This window comes from Lissotriton vulgaris, chromosome 10 (genome assembly GCF_964263255.1).
Source record: "Lissotriton vulgaris chromosome 10, aLisVul1.2, whole genome shotgun sequence".
NCBI classification, from domain to species: Eukaryota; Metazoa; Chordata; class Amphibia; order Caudata; family Salamandridae; genus Lissotriton; species Lissotriton vulgaris.
Window position 1 is genome coordinate 63,034,808 of NC_141698.1, and position 13,575 is coordinate 63,048,382.

Genomic DNA, 13,575 nt, shown 5'->3' on the forward strand with positions numbered 1-13,575 from the left:
TCTGGTCAGACAAGGCTTACTAACGTGTTAAACTATCCACAGTGTGATTATTAGAAATGGGGGTGGAGGGGTTGTAGAATATTTGGAGTCTCTTCCCTTTTGACACCTTCTCTGAGCCAGGGTATAAATGACATAAGATGTCAGTGATGGCCCATTATGGAGCGGCTTACTGCCGCGGAAAACAAAGCACTGTTATCAGCATAATGCTCCTTTTGGCTAGAGCCTGGCGTTCCCCACTGGGAATACTTGATTCCCCCCCCCCGCCCCCAGTGGGGAGGTCCCCCAAGTTCAAGACCCCTGCTCTAGATGCTTGAGGCACTGTAGGAGATGATTGCGATCTCCTCTGGAGTCTCACTCTTCTAGAACATCTACTGTTTCTTTTTCATGTAGCTGGTGGTATTTTTACACTTTTGGATCGTCCTTCACCATATTTCTCACCAGATGACATATCAACCTTTAATAAGATTCTTATCAACAGAACAGCTAAGCTAAAAATATGGATACCTGTCCTTCCTGCAAACACGGCTGTTATATTTGAGATCCTTCATCCATAGATTGGCCTCCAGACCACTTCTACCTTTGGTCTCTGACCCAGTGGAACAGACTATGCAACTCATTTTCCATCCATGCATCAACTAAGCTTCCTCCAGCTAGAAGTTTGAAAAAATACAAGTCACCCAATGAGGAACCTTTGTTTCTTAGACATGAACCTCAGCTAGATTCAATTATCATCTAAATGGTCAGAATGTCACATGCGATAGCTACGACCTCCACTGCTTTCCCAGATAAAAAGAGTAGGCAAATGGACGCTGTGGGAATGAATATGTATTAAAAAATCAGCTTCAGCAATAAAGCAGACTAGTGTGACTGCATTTTTAGGGCGCTGAGACAGACCTTTGTGGCATTCCCTCCAGTACTTCACAGAGAAATTGTCAAGGGAGGATAGGCAACTTCCATGAGATGCTTTTTGAGGACATGCTTGTCTTCAACAGGTGATGTGTGTTACAGCAACATTTTTAATGTTTGCAGCTCAGTAATATTGCCATGATAGGAAATGAGATTTGGATTCTGACTTTCCCTTACTGGACTAAAACAGAATTCCTGAATCTTCCCTTATCATAAACTTCACATTAAGAGCTGTGTGGCTAGAGAAAAAAAATAAACATTTAAGGGGCTATTGCCCCTTTTCTGATGTTGTTGCTGCTGTTGAGTCCACTGAGAGCTTTGAGCTCTCTGCGGATAGTGTAGTCTGTCAAAGATGGTCTTATCATGTACGCAAACCTTCAACGGTAAGAGTTGGTCAGCAGCCATCTGGCCACATGCACAGCCACCACCAGAAGTGACTCTCTTTTTCATGAAGCATCATGAAGCACATGGAAGTCTTGCAAAGAATACCAGAAGGAAACAGGTGGTTGTTAAACATCATTCAAAGTGAATACTCCCTGAGATTCAAACCCCCCCATGTATTCCACAAACCAATTTCTCTCAGAAGAGAGAATCTTAAAGAAAGTAAAATCTTACAAGAAAGAGAAGCGTAGAAAAAAGAAGCAATGGAGGAAGTACCTCACCACCAAAAAGAAATGGGGATTTAAAAAACAAGAATTTGAACCCATCTGGATCTTGGAACAACCAGCAAATAGATTTGGAAAGAAAAAGCTAAGCTAACCTTACACCAGATTTATCCACAATTACAGTAAAGGGACTGGATTCTGCCCTATTTTTTAGGTTTTCAGTGGGCTCTGCTCATTGCCAGTTCAAAGTATTTTCATAGGGGCAGAAACCAGCCCCAAGACCATTCTCAAATATATGGCAGCGGTCACAGTATACCTCATTATCCAGTATTGGGGTAGCTTTCATAGATTCACATGCCTGAATCATTCCCCGTCGCCGAGGCACGAGTCCCCCGGTAAAAATACAAAAGCAGTGCCTTAGTAGAGCAGTAGTAGGCCAAAAGATAAAGCCATAGGCCTAAAACTTAGTAGCCTATCTACCTCAATATATGAAAAGAACTAAAAAATAGTTCCAACCAATCAGCAATCAGCACCCTCTAGAACCTTCCCAGCAGAGGCAGTTCTCCTAAGATTTTCAACGCACGTCGTGTGGAGGGAGTCTCCCTGAGTGCCTATTCAGTTTTCTTCACCTGTGTTCTTCAAGATGTCTGACAAGAAAGCTCATTTTAGAGCCTGCAGGACCTGTGAGAAGAAGATGGTCCAAGTGGATGATCAGCACAAGGACTGCATCTACTACCTACATCATAACCATGTAGTTAAGGATTGTAGAATATGCCGAACCTTCCCTGCTAAAACCATTAGAGACAGGGAAGCAAGGCTGCTTTTATGGTTGAAATCCTCCTTGGCTGAGGAGGATGACAAGGCCTCAACATCTAGCAAGAGGGCTAGATCCCATGACAGCTCCTCTTCTGAGGCAAGAAAGCACTACAAGACTTCTCACAAAGTTTCTGACCAGTCACAGAGGTCTCCCATACTACCCTCTGGGTCAATGCTGTCTCCGTCTCTCGAGGTTTCTAAAAGGCCTTCAACCTCCCGAACCGTGAGTAAAACCCAGATCAAACCTCTTACTCTGGTGACTTCTCATAAGGTCTCTGTGACTTCTGCTGCTCCTCTTTCTACAACTACAATCTACACCATGGCTTTTTTTTCGCCTATTGTGTCTTCTAAAATCTCCACTTCAAAGAAATTTAGTGTGGTGAAGGACTCGTTGACGAAGAGTTTCTCTTCTAAGCCTCCGTCGACGATAGCATCGACGTCGAGCTCGTCGACGGCAGTCCCCTCGACGAAGGCAAAGTCTACATCTTCTACTTTGAGCCCGTCGATGATGACACCGTCGACGAAGGCGTGGACGACAACAGCGTCGACGAAGACACCATCGACGAAGAGGACGACGACACCGTAGACGAAGAGCCCGTCGGTGACGACACCGTCGACGAAGAGCCCGTCGACGACGACATTGTCGACGAAGAGCCCGTCGACGACGACACCGTCGTCGAAGAGCCCGTCGACGACAACACCATCGACAAAGAGCCCGTTGACGATGATTCCGATGACGAAGATCACCCCGTTGACGATGAAGAGCCAGTCGACGAGGAGTTCGGCAACAGCGATTCCACCAGTGTAACAGACTACGCCTATCTCCTACACTCATTTCCAGTTAAAAACTTACCACAGGCAAGATTACAGCAACATTTCTCCTCTACTTCCATTGCATATTCTGGAGACTTATGTTGAGGATGATGACTTTGATGAGGAGGATGATGAGGGACCATTCGGCGTAGCTCGCCACCCCTCTGAACTTCAAATAAAATGCCAAGATGATGAAGAAGAAGAGGATTTACAAGAACATTTTTACCAGGAACACCTCTCTACCCCTTACCAAAAACATCCCAGAAGGGTTTCAAATCAAGGAGAGACAAGTCATCTTCCTCCTTCGTTAATACAAGATCTACAAGCAATGTTGGCAGATTACCGCCAAAGGTTTCCTTCAGAACCGGCTTTTCCTGTTTTGCCACCCTTACCTACTGAAATACCAGTACCGCCACCGCAGGTGGAAATTCCTATTTCTCCAAGGCAACCCCCTGGGTCAACACCGCAAGGGCACCATGATACTTCACCCTGAGCCGAGGAAGGTGTCGAAGAGAGTGAATTACCCGATAATACTGGTGATGGGGATCCTTGGGATGAATATATCGTTCCCATGCCCTCTCCGCCTATTCCTCAGCCATCAGATTCTCCTCCTGAGGACATCGGCGGGTTTCACAACCTCATGCAACGGGCTGCAACTAGATTCCAGTTACCAGTCACTATTGAGCAGACTGATTGCTTCTTGCATGATTTTAGGAGGAATACAGGAAGGTTACAAGAGCGATTCCAATCATTGATTACATTTGGAATGAAGGGATAAAAATCATGAAAACACCTGCCTCCATACCCGTGGTTAATCAGCGCATTGAGAAAAAATACCGAGCACCCCCAGATACTCCATCTTGTCTTATAGGTCATCCACGTCCGGATTCAGTTATATCACAAGCTGCTCAACAGAGATCAAAGAATCCAGCTACGCCAATTTCAACTCCACCTGATAAAGATGGAAGGAGGTTGGATTTGATAGGGAAAAAGTTTTCCACCAATGCAGCAGCCTCCATTAAGGCAACAAATTCGCTGACCATTCTCGGTCGTTACGACCGCCAGATGTGGTTGGATTTGGCAGAATTTATAGACCTTATCCCGGAAGACCGTAGAATAGAGGCAAGGAAAATTGTGTTTGAAGGAGAATGAGCCGCATCCGAAATTATTGGCTGCGCTCTAGATATTGCTAACGCCAACTTCAGACAACTCGCAGGTGCGGCAGTACTGAGACGCCAAGGATGGCTTAAAGCAACATCTTTTAGGCCAGAGGTACAAACCAAAATCCTGGACATGGCCTATGACGGTGATTCATTATTTGGGAAGCACATAGATGAAGCCCTTTTAGCCATCAAGACTGATACGGATACCGCAAAATCGTTGGCTGCTCTCCAGTACAAGCGTGGATCTTTCCGAGGAGCCAGAGGTCGTGGCTTTACATCCAGGGGAGGCTATCACAATCAACAAACCAGACAGTATCAGTCACAATACAGACAACCTTACAGTCAAACGTTTTACAGACAATCTTCTTCTGGTAGTTTCTCACGCCAGGGCAGACGAAGGCGATCAAACAATCAGGGTCTCGATTCCAACAGGAAACAATGAGCTCAGCAAGACGCCAGTCATTCCTCCCTCCCTCCCAGTCGGCGCAAACATCTATCCTACAAAAACTTGACCTAGATAAGTGTCAGTTTAAAAGGTTGTACTACCTGTATTGGACAACTCTTGCCTAATAGTCAAAGTGTCTAGGTGTCAACAGTACCCGGTAGGTTTTACTTCAAGGGGAAAGAACCATAGGGGTTTAAGGTTCCTGCTGCCTTGGTCAGCACCGTCTGCCTCCCCGACCTACCGGGTTCCGGATAGACTGTTGACACCTAGACACTTTGACTATTAGGCAAGAGTTGTCCAATACAGGTAGTATGTTAACCACTAGGTCCTGAAGAATCGCAGCGAAAGGGCAAAGCGAGAAACATGTTGACCTCACGATAAAATCTGTAGTCCTGGATCGACACATGGAATCCTAAATTCCAGCGATCATAGGCTACCCACTGTTTTTAACTGTGACAGGGGACCACCAGAATAAATTGATCTCAGGTACCTCATGTCACATTTTAACTCACGTACCTACACTATCTATTTCTTTCTGGCCCCTCACCCGCACTTCACCCGAGGCATTTGGTAAAAAGATCTCCGTTAAATAGCCCCTCTTTGAGGTGAGCCCGTGGGGCATTGCACCGCATGCCCGACGAGGAGCAACCGCCAATGATGAAGCATGACACTCGCAAGGGTGTGTGAGACCATTAATACCAACATATTGGTTACCCAGGGTAGCACTCCACTGAGCACTACCTCTTCTTGAATTTAGTATATCACCACAAGGATCGCTTTGGCCATGGAATTTAATGCTGTTTCATCGTGGCCTCAAAGAGACTGTGAACTCGTTAATTTCTCCTGCTCTGAGAGGAGCATAGTGCAAAAAAACGCTAGGGCTCTTCCAGCTGTAGGCAGAGTGGAGACACAGGGGCTCTAGGAAGGGGTGAAAAAACAAGGAAGCCTCATTAACAAGTAAATGGTCTTTTAAAGACCTGTGAAGAACTGGGGTGGGGACAGTGAGTGTGCTCCCGGGAAGCTGTCTCACAGGACGGGGATGGGGGGGGGGGGCTGAAGCCCTTTGAGCTCACATACCAGTATTGTGCGTGCAGGAGTGCACTCTCTTCAGGCACTCGTCACGATGGGCCCACACACTTTGACATAGAGCACGTTGTTAGCAAGGCAGTTTTGTTTAGGAGCTGCCTTGCAAGGGGGGCTCTTTAGCAGCTGGTGGCAATGTCACACAGAGGGATGGTGCCTCCGAGTGGCACTCTACTCTAGAACTATTGCACGTTGTGCCTGCCCTGCCTGGGGGGTGCACTGAAGGACACACACACACACTGCCACTCCGTTTATAATGGGGGAGGAGATGTTGTTGTAACTTGAAACTAGGTTCTCCCCAGCAAAGCGCTAGACACACTGTGATCAACCCTGGTGATGTACATTTAATTTCCTCCTGGTATCTTTTGTACTTGTGAATATGTCTTATCCACTTCAGAAGGAGGAAGAGCCCAGATGGCGCAATAATGCCAAACCGCTATCATTATGATTTGTAATTGGTGTGTCTTTCCTCTCCTGCTTTCACAACATACAAGTAACAATTCCGGTACTATATACTAGGTCACAACGCTTGTGACTTGGCACAAAAACTAGTCCAACTGCTGTATGTTGGACGCTTGTGGCCTAAGGAGGCAAAGGAGAAGGGAGTGGCCATGGGAAGAAGTGCACTGGCACAGTGGAGCTCTACATTTCTTAAAGCTGTAAAACTAGACAAACAGTTCCAAGGCTGGCCTACTACTGCTGTGGGCTTTAAACCACGATGAGAGGATGGTTGGATAGATGGATGGCAAAGTAAATGGAAATCTGAGAGGATGGATAGAAGAATGGATGGATGAGTGAAATGATGGCAGAGTACATGGAAATTTGAGAGGATGGATGGGTGGCTGGGGAGTAAATGGAAATCTAAGCAGATGAATGGACAGGTGAGTGAAAAGTTGGTGAATAGAAAACACATAGGATGGATGTACTAAGGGATGGATAGATGAATGGATGGATGGACTACAAAGTAAATAGAAATCGGAGTGGATGGGTGGATCAGAGGGTGAAAGGATAGCAGAGTATATAGGAATTGAGAAAATTGATCTGGAATCTGAGATAATGGACTGATGAATGGATGGATGGGTGAAAGGATGGCAAAGTACATTGAAATTGAGAAAATGGATGGATGGATTGATGATATAGGTAAAAAGATGGCAGAGTAAATGGAAATGTAAAAGGATGGATGGATGGGTGGCTGGATGAAAGAATTGTAGAGTGTATGAAAAATTCAGAGGATGGGTGGGTGGATAAATAGAAACATAAGAGGATGGATAGATGGCAAAGTAAATGGAAATCTGAGATGATGGATGGATGGATGAAAGTATGAAAGAGTAAGTAGAAATATGAGATGATGACTGGATGAATGGGTTGATAAGAGGATGCCAGAGTAATTGGAAATCGAGGAGGATGGATGGATGGATAAGAGGGTGAAAGGATAGCAGAGTAAATATAAATCCGAGAGGATGGATGGATTTGAAAGGGTGGCCGAGTAAATGAAAATCTGAGAGGATGGCTGGATGGTTGGGTGAAATGAAGGCGGAGTAGATGTAAATCTAAGAGAATGGATGGATGATTGGTTGAATGGCAGAAGAAATGGAAATCTGAGAGTATGGATGGATGACATAGTAAATGGAAATTTGAGAGGATGGATGGACAAAAGGATCAATTGAAGGATGAAAAGCTTTTTTGACGAATGGATAAGTCAAACGATGGATGCATGGGTGGATGGATGCATACATAAATGATGGATGTGTGAACGAATGGATGGATGAAATGGTGAAAGATTGAATGATGGATGAAAGACTGAACGGATGACAATGTAAAGGTGAAATGGTGGCTATCAATGGGTAGATGGAAGGGTGAAAGGATACATGGATAGATGCTTGGATGGAAGAGAAAAGGTAGCTCTTCTAGAGAGGTTGAGGCTCACTTGCTTCGCTTGTTTGGTGCCATCCGCGCTTTGGTTCCAAGTTGAGGATATTTTCATTTTCTGGCTATTCCATTGCAGATGTCTGTGACTGGACCGTTGCTTTGTGCCTGTTTTCTGGACTCCTGTACGCCCAAGACTTTGACAGCATGTGTTAAATGGGAAGATTACTTGTTTGCATATGGGACCCATTTGCTCCCACGCTTCGAGTATTTTATGCCGCTAAATGAGTGGTTAGTAGCACTTAGCAAAGCTAAAAATAAGTAAGTCAATGGCTCTCACAAGAGCATATCTTCTTCATAAACCACACCTTTTACAAGAATACATCTCCGCTAAAGTTCACAGCTCTCACAAGGCGTCATCTTTTCAAACTAGCCCACTGGTTCCTGTTTCCACTGCACCACCCCTCCTTACCACATGGGTCGCAGTTGCCACCCTCTGTTCACAGCGTGTCATCAGTCTCCCACAATTCCTTTCAGCTCGCGCTGTCACGACGAGCCTTCACTGGCTGACTGGCAGCGCAAATGGGCTCTCTCTGAGGGGACACTGCCAATGACGACCTGCATCTCAGGGGAGATCCCCACCCCTGCCCAGAGAGGCCATTGATCGCATGGGCTGGGTCCGAAGTAGCTGTCTTACGGGGGAGGAGGGAGTGCAGCAAGAGGCGATGAAAGGGATTAGGAGTGGGAGGTTGTCAGCAAGAGCGAGTAGTATACAGGGCACTGCCAGGCAGCCTCTCCTCAACCACAGAGAGCAGGGTGGCACCAGGGACACTCCCCTCCTCACTCTGGCTCTGCCTGTGGCGTGTCCAGATGATAGTTTGGGCTGGCGGTGCCATAGAGACCTCTCCTTTTCACTCTATTGTTTAATGTGTGTCGACATGCACATAAACCCGCCGTGTGCCAGGCCTGGCAAGCAGCCCTTTCTGCTCTGCCTCACCTTTCCCACAGAAAGCTACCTGCCTCTTAAAGTAACAGTGGTGGCGCACAATTGTACCCAGTCATCACATATTTGAACGTTACTTACTCCTCATAACCCACACTTCGCTGCTTTCAAATTCCAATATAACTAGCACGTGTGTGGCAGATTGCCTGAATAAAAGGTGTGCACCTTCTTATACTGACAACGTGTGCTACTCCAAAGGCAAGCGTCTCTTATGCTCAGAGTTAAACGTGTCTGGCTGTGAAACCGCGGGTTTGGCATGGGAAAGAGCACAGTAGCACCTTGGTGTATAAATCTGGTAATAGGAGGGCACAGGGTAAAACAAAATGTTCAAAAATCATAAACGTCTGAAAAAGAATCTGAGACAGTCTTTTTGAAATGCCTCAGAGAAATGAGTTATAAGCTATTTACAGATGCTACATCACTCTTACTTGAAAGTCTCACCAGTAACATCTCCTTAAAAGTCCCTGTAGGTACAGTGTCAGGGATACTGGTTCATGGCCCCTGCAGTCGAGTGAAACTGTACCGGTACTGTACCATTAAAATACACCCAGTACCAGGCCTACTGTTTCACAGTCCCTGCAGACCTCAATGAAGTACTGGTACCGTACCGTTACAATTCCACCAGTACCAGAACAATGTTTCAAAGTTCCTGCAGGAAAGTACTGCTTCCCTACCATTACAGTTCCTCCTAGTACCAGGCCTACTGTTTCAAAGTTCCTGCAGGGAAGTACTGTTAGTGTACCATTACAGTTTCACCTACTACCATGTCTACTGTTTGTGTTCCTGCAGACCTGTGGTCAAATATTGGTACTGTACCATTATAATTCGCCTGGTACCAGGCCTATGTTTCAAAGCTTTTGCGACTTGCAGTGAAATACTGGTACTGTAACATTACAATTACACCTAGTACCATTGCAGTTCCACCTGGTACCAGGTGTATTATTTTACAGTTCCTGCAGACCCTCAGTGAAGTATTGGTGCAGTAGCATTACAGTTTCACCTACTACCATGTCTACTGTTTCACAGTTCCTGCAGACCCGTGGTGAACTACTGGTGCAGTAGCATTAGTTTCACCTACTACATGTCCACTGTTTCACAATTCCTTCTGGCCCGCGGTGAAGTATTGGTGCAGTAGGATTTCAGTTTCTCCCTTTCCATTTTAGTTTATTTGAAGAATGTATGTAGCTGCTGGCAGAGGCTGTTAGAAGAACTTACAGTGCCATGCATTGTCTCATAGTGCCTGTTGTCTTGCAGATAAGTCATGCAACTGTACCATTAGTAACAGTATTAGGCTCTGCTCCCTCCTACCTGAAAAAACTGTTGCCCACTCTACAATCCAGGTAGAAAGACACTGTTGGCCAAGGAATTAGCTATTGCTGGCTAGATGGAGCAGGTGGAACTGCTTTTTCTACTCTGGTCGGTACCTTGAGGGTTGTACTGCCAGAAGCAACTATGCCGTGCTTGGTATGCCAAACAGACCTACAGGTCTCAATAGACGTACTACAGACTAACTTTCATGCAACAAATAAGGCACACATATGCCATATTGTTGATGATCGTCCCATGTGCAGCAGCACTTGCCACTGAGATACCACACAATAACTCCCAGTGAGCACTTCTGACAGAACTTCTAACACATCAAACATGGCAAAGATCCACCTTGTATTTAGTTAGCTATCACAACACCCAACAACCTTTGGCCACCTCTACCTAACAATATTCACCACACAGCACTTTACAAATCACACTTAAATATAAGGATCCCCTTGGCACCCTCATGAGCACAACAGGGCACCAAAGCTGCACATCTGGTGAAGCCCTGCCAGCTCAAGAACTCTCCCCTTGCACCACACAGTATACATCTTAGAGCCATTCAGATAAGATGATCTTAACGGTGCCACGAGGTCATTCAAACAACATCACAGTACAGTTATTTACTTGGCTAGCAGTGCTCTCTAGACGACAATCTGGATAGGCCGGGCTATGGAGAACCGACCAGCCAGCTCAACCAGAAATGTGCTTCTACACACCCATAAAACGCTAGAGATCTTTAGCAGGACCAAGTTCATTTTATGTTCACGTTAACTAACAGGGACTATTACTAAACTAGTCATTTAATACATCTATGCTAACCATCCACAGCCAATCATACACAGCCAATGGATGTAAATGCCAGAACCATACAAAAAGTGCACCCAGATTCAGGAAATGCTTTGGTGCCATACCAGTGTTATAAGGCGCTTTACAAATGTTGACACGCCACAGACAAAGCAAGTGTCCTCTGTGTTTTAATCTTAGCTATGAAGCTCTTACTGTACTACTTGGACGCCACCACCCCACTCTGTCCCTTTCAAGCTCACAATCGTTTGCATATTTCCCTACTTGTCTCTGTACCATGGTTTATGTAAACGAGCCTCCAGTTTTTTGCAACGTTGATTTATAGAAGTAGTCAGATTTACCCTTCTGCTCGGGTTTCACCATGTAATAATTTACTCGGCGCATCATGTGGCCTTGCTAAGCAGAGATAGCTTTTAACTTAAATTTGGCCCCGTGTTGGACCGAGCCTTTGATACCTTCACTGGTAGTGTTCGATGAATCCTTAAGTTATGCCCATTGCCCTCACACATTGCCTTGTGTGTGTCCGCTCAATACCCATTATTCTGTATTTACTCATTCGGGTCGCACGACCACTTTAAGGAGAAACCAGTAGCCCCCATAAACGGTGCGTCTTCTTTAAAGTCAGGCGAGTGGCATTCATGCTGCAAGAAGAGCGCTCTACCCGTGTCCGGAACTTTAAAAGGCACTCTGCCGCATACCAGCAGCGTCGAGTTGCTGCAACGCCACGGGGTCACGTCATGACCTCACGCACATCTCACGTATTCTCGCGTCGGCCTGGCTGGGTGCGCGGCGCTTCCTCTCTAAACTGGCCTCTAAACTGGCCGCACTTCAATGATTGCAGACTGTGAAAGTGCCACGATGCCACATTAACAGCAGTTGTGCTCTATACATGTGTCAGATAACAAAACTTACTTGGAGGGTGTGAGGATAATTGACCTCCTCCTGTCGGGCGCGTCTCTTCCTTGGCACTCCACGTGGCGCAGGTGCTCGTCCGCCTCTCTGTCAGCCGGATAGGTATGAGGAGAGAAAAACAATGCGGCGCCCAGAGGTGTCTTCCCAGCCCAACCCACACAATGACTAACTAAGAGCATGAAACCTGTGGTTTATCTGACACCGGAGGGTGGCAGCGGGTCAAACTCCAGAGCACAGCACTCTGAGCCCTCGCAGGGTGGCGAAGTGCGAATCGTGATCAGTGACGGCCAGCTGTGGGGTTATATATTCAGTGTGGCTCAGGAGTGCAATCTCTTGTCTGAGTCACACGTGGGGCGCCTGCTTAAGAGGGTGTCTCAGAAGTGTCACCCCTGTCTGGTGCACACCTAGAATTTTAGCCTGGGATGCTGTCTCAGGAGTGAAATCCTCCTATCTCATTTACATATGCCTTACCTGCTGAGAGGGTATCTTAGGATCAGGGGCATAGCCTGGTCAGTAAGCAGTATGAGGGGGTGGGGGGGTTAAACTTCAACATTCCGAACAATCACGCTGGAATATCTTGTTAAAATACATTATGGCACTTATCATGGATATGTCCCAGGGTTGCCCAGTTTTGGGAGGGGGTGATTCAAATATTATCTACAATGGTCAATGTGCATTTGCAATGCTCCCCGCATGTCTGCTTGCTGGGATTGGTCCCTGCTGTGAAGGGGGCGATGGGCAAGCTGGTGAAGGTAGCTCTCTTAATGGCCAAACGACGAGTGGCAATGACGTGGGAGAGCACAGCGGCGCGAACGACTACGCCATGGCTCCCATCCCCATCCAGACCTGCTGATATATGGGAACCACTATTACAATATCTACGGAATGTGCAAACGGATGAGCCCTCCGATAACACTGTACATTAACTCTGCGCTGTCTAGAATACCAAACATGATAATCTATTGTTCATTACAGATACAATCATATGAAAAGCATTTATGATGTATGTCTTTGTCACAAGTTGTTGTATTTTTTTTACTTTCCTTTTGTTTCTTTTTCTTCTTGGATATGTATTATCCCTCTACATTGTACTTGCTTATCTAAAGCCTCAATACAAAAAATACATTATGAGAAGCAGGACAGGGTGGCTTAAAAGGCATTGGAAAGACAGAGGAGTGCGGATTGTTCATGGGACTTAAATTATTTTTCAAACTAACCGAGTTCAAAGGAAGAGACAAGAGAGTGTGTGTGTGTGTATTTTTGCCTATGAGTGAATAAAAAATCCAGAGTGAAATCCGACAAAAACACCACCTTGCCCGACTGAAAGCACATGTACCCAACTATTTACTAGGGAATACATTTTAGGGGGTTCACCCCCATCCCAACATCCTCTCGCAATGCTACTCCCCTGCTCTCTTGGAGATCCCTGTCTGAAATACATTTGGGATACCATCTGGAGAGAGTTTTTCAGAAGTGCAGGTCCACCTGTCGGAATATGCATTGTAGGAAGGCGATCGCCTGTCTGAGTCACACCTAAGATAACAGGCTCGGAGGGTGTCACAGAAGTGCATGCCTTGACTGGTTCACATCTGAAATATCAGTCTGAGGTGCTGTGTCAAGAGTAAGATCCTCACTTACAGCTGCCATACCTTCCTGTGAGGGTGTTTCAGGATGGAGATCCCTGTCTGGATCACACCTGGAATATCAGTCCGGGATGCTGTGCCAGGAGTGAGATCCTCTGTAGGGTCAATTATGTGATACCTGCCTGAATATTCAATTTAATAGAGACACATCTGAGAAAACAGGCTCAGAGTGAGTCTCAAAAGTGCATGTCTTGACTGGCTC

General features: G+C 46.0%; 1 protein-coding gene across 1 annotated transcript in view; it reads right to left on the reverse strand.

The window, feature by feature from the left end:
- The window catches only part of SLC5A11 (solute carrier family 5 member 11), a 162,055-nt gene extending 150,158 nt beyond the window's left edge, over window positions 1–11,897 (reverse strand). The window contains exon 1 of the mRNA XM_086940471.1: window positions 11,731–11,897. The gene's annotated coding sequence lies outside the window, so the exon portion shown is untranslated. The remainder of the gene's footprint in view (window positions 1–11,730) is intronic.
- Between the last annotated feature and the right edge of the window lie 1,678 nt (window positions 11,898–13,575).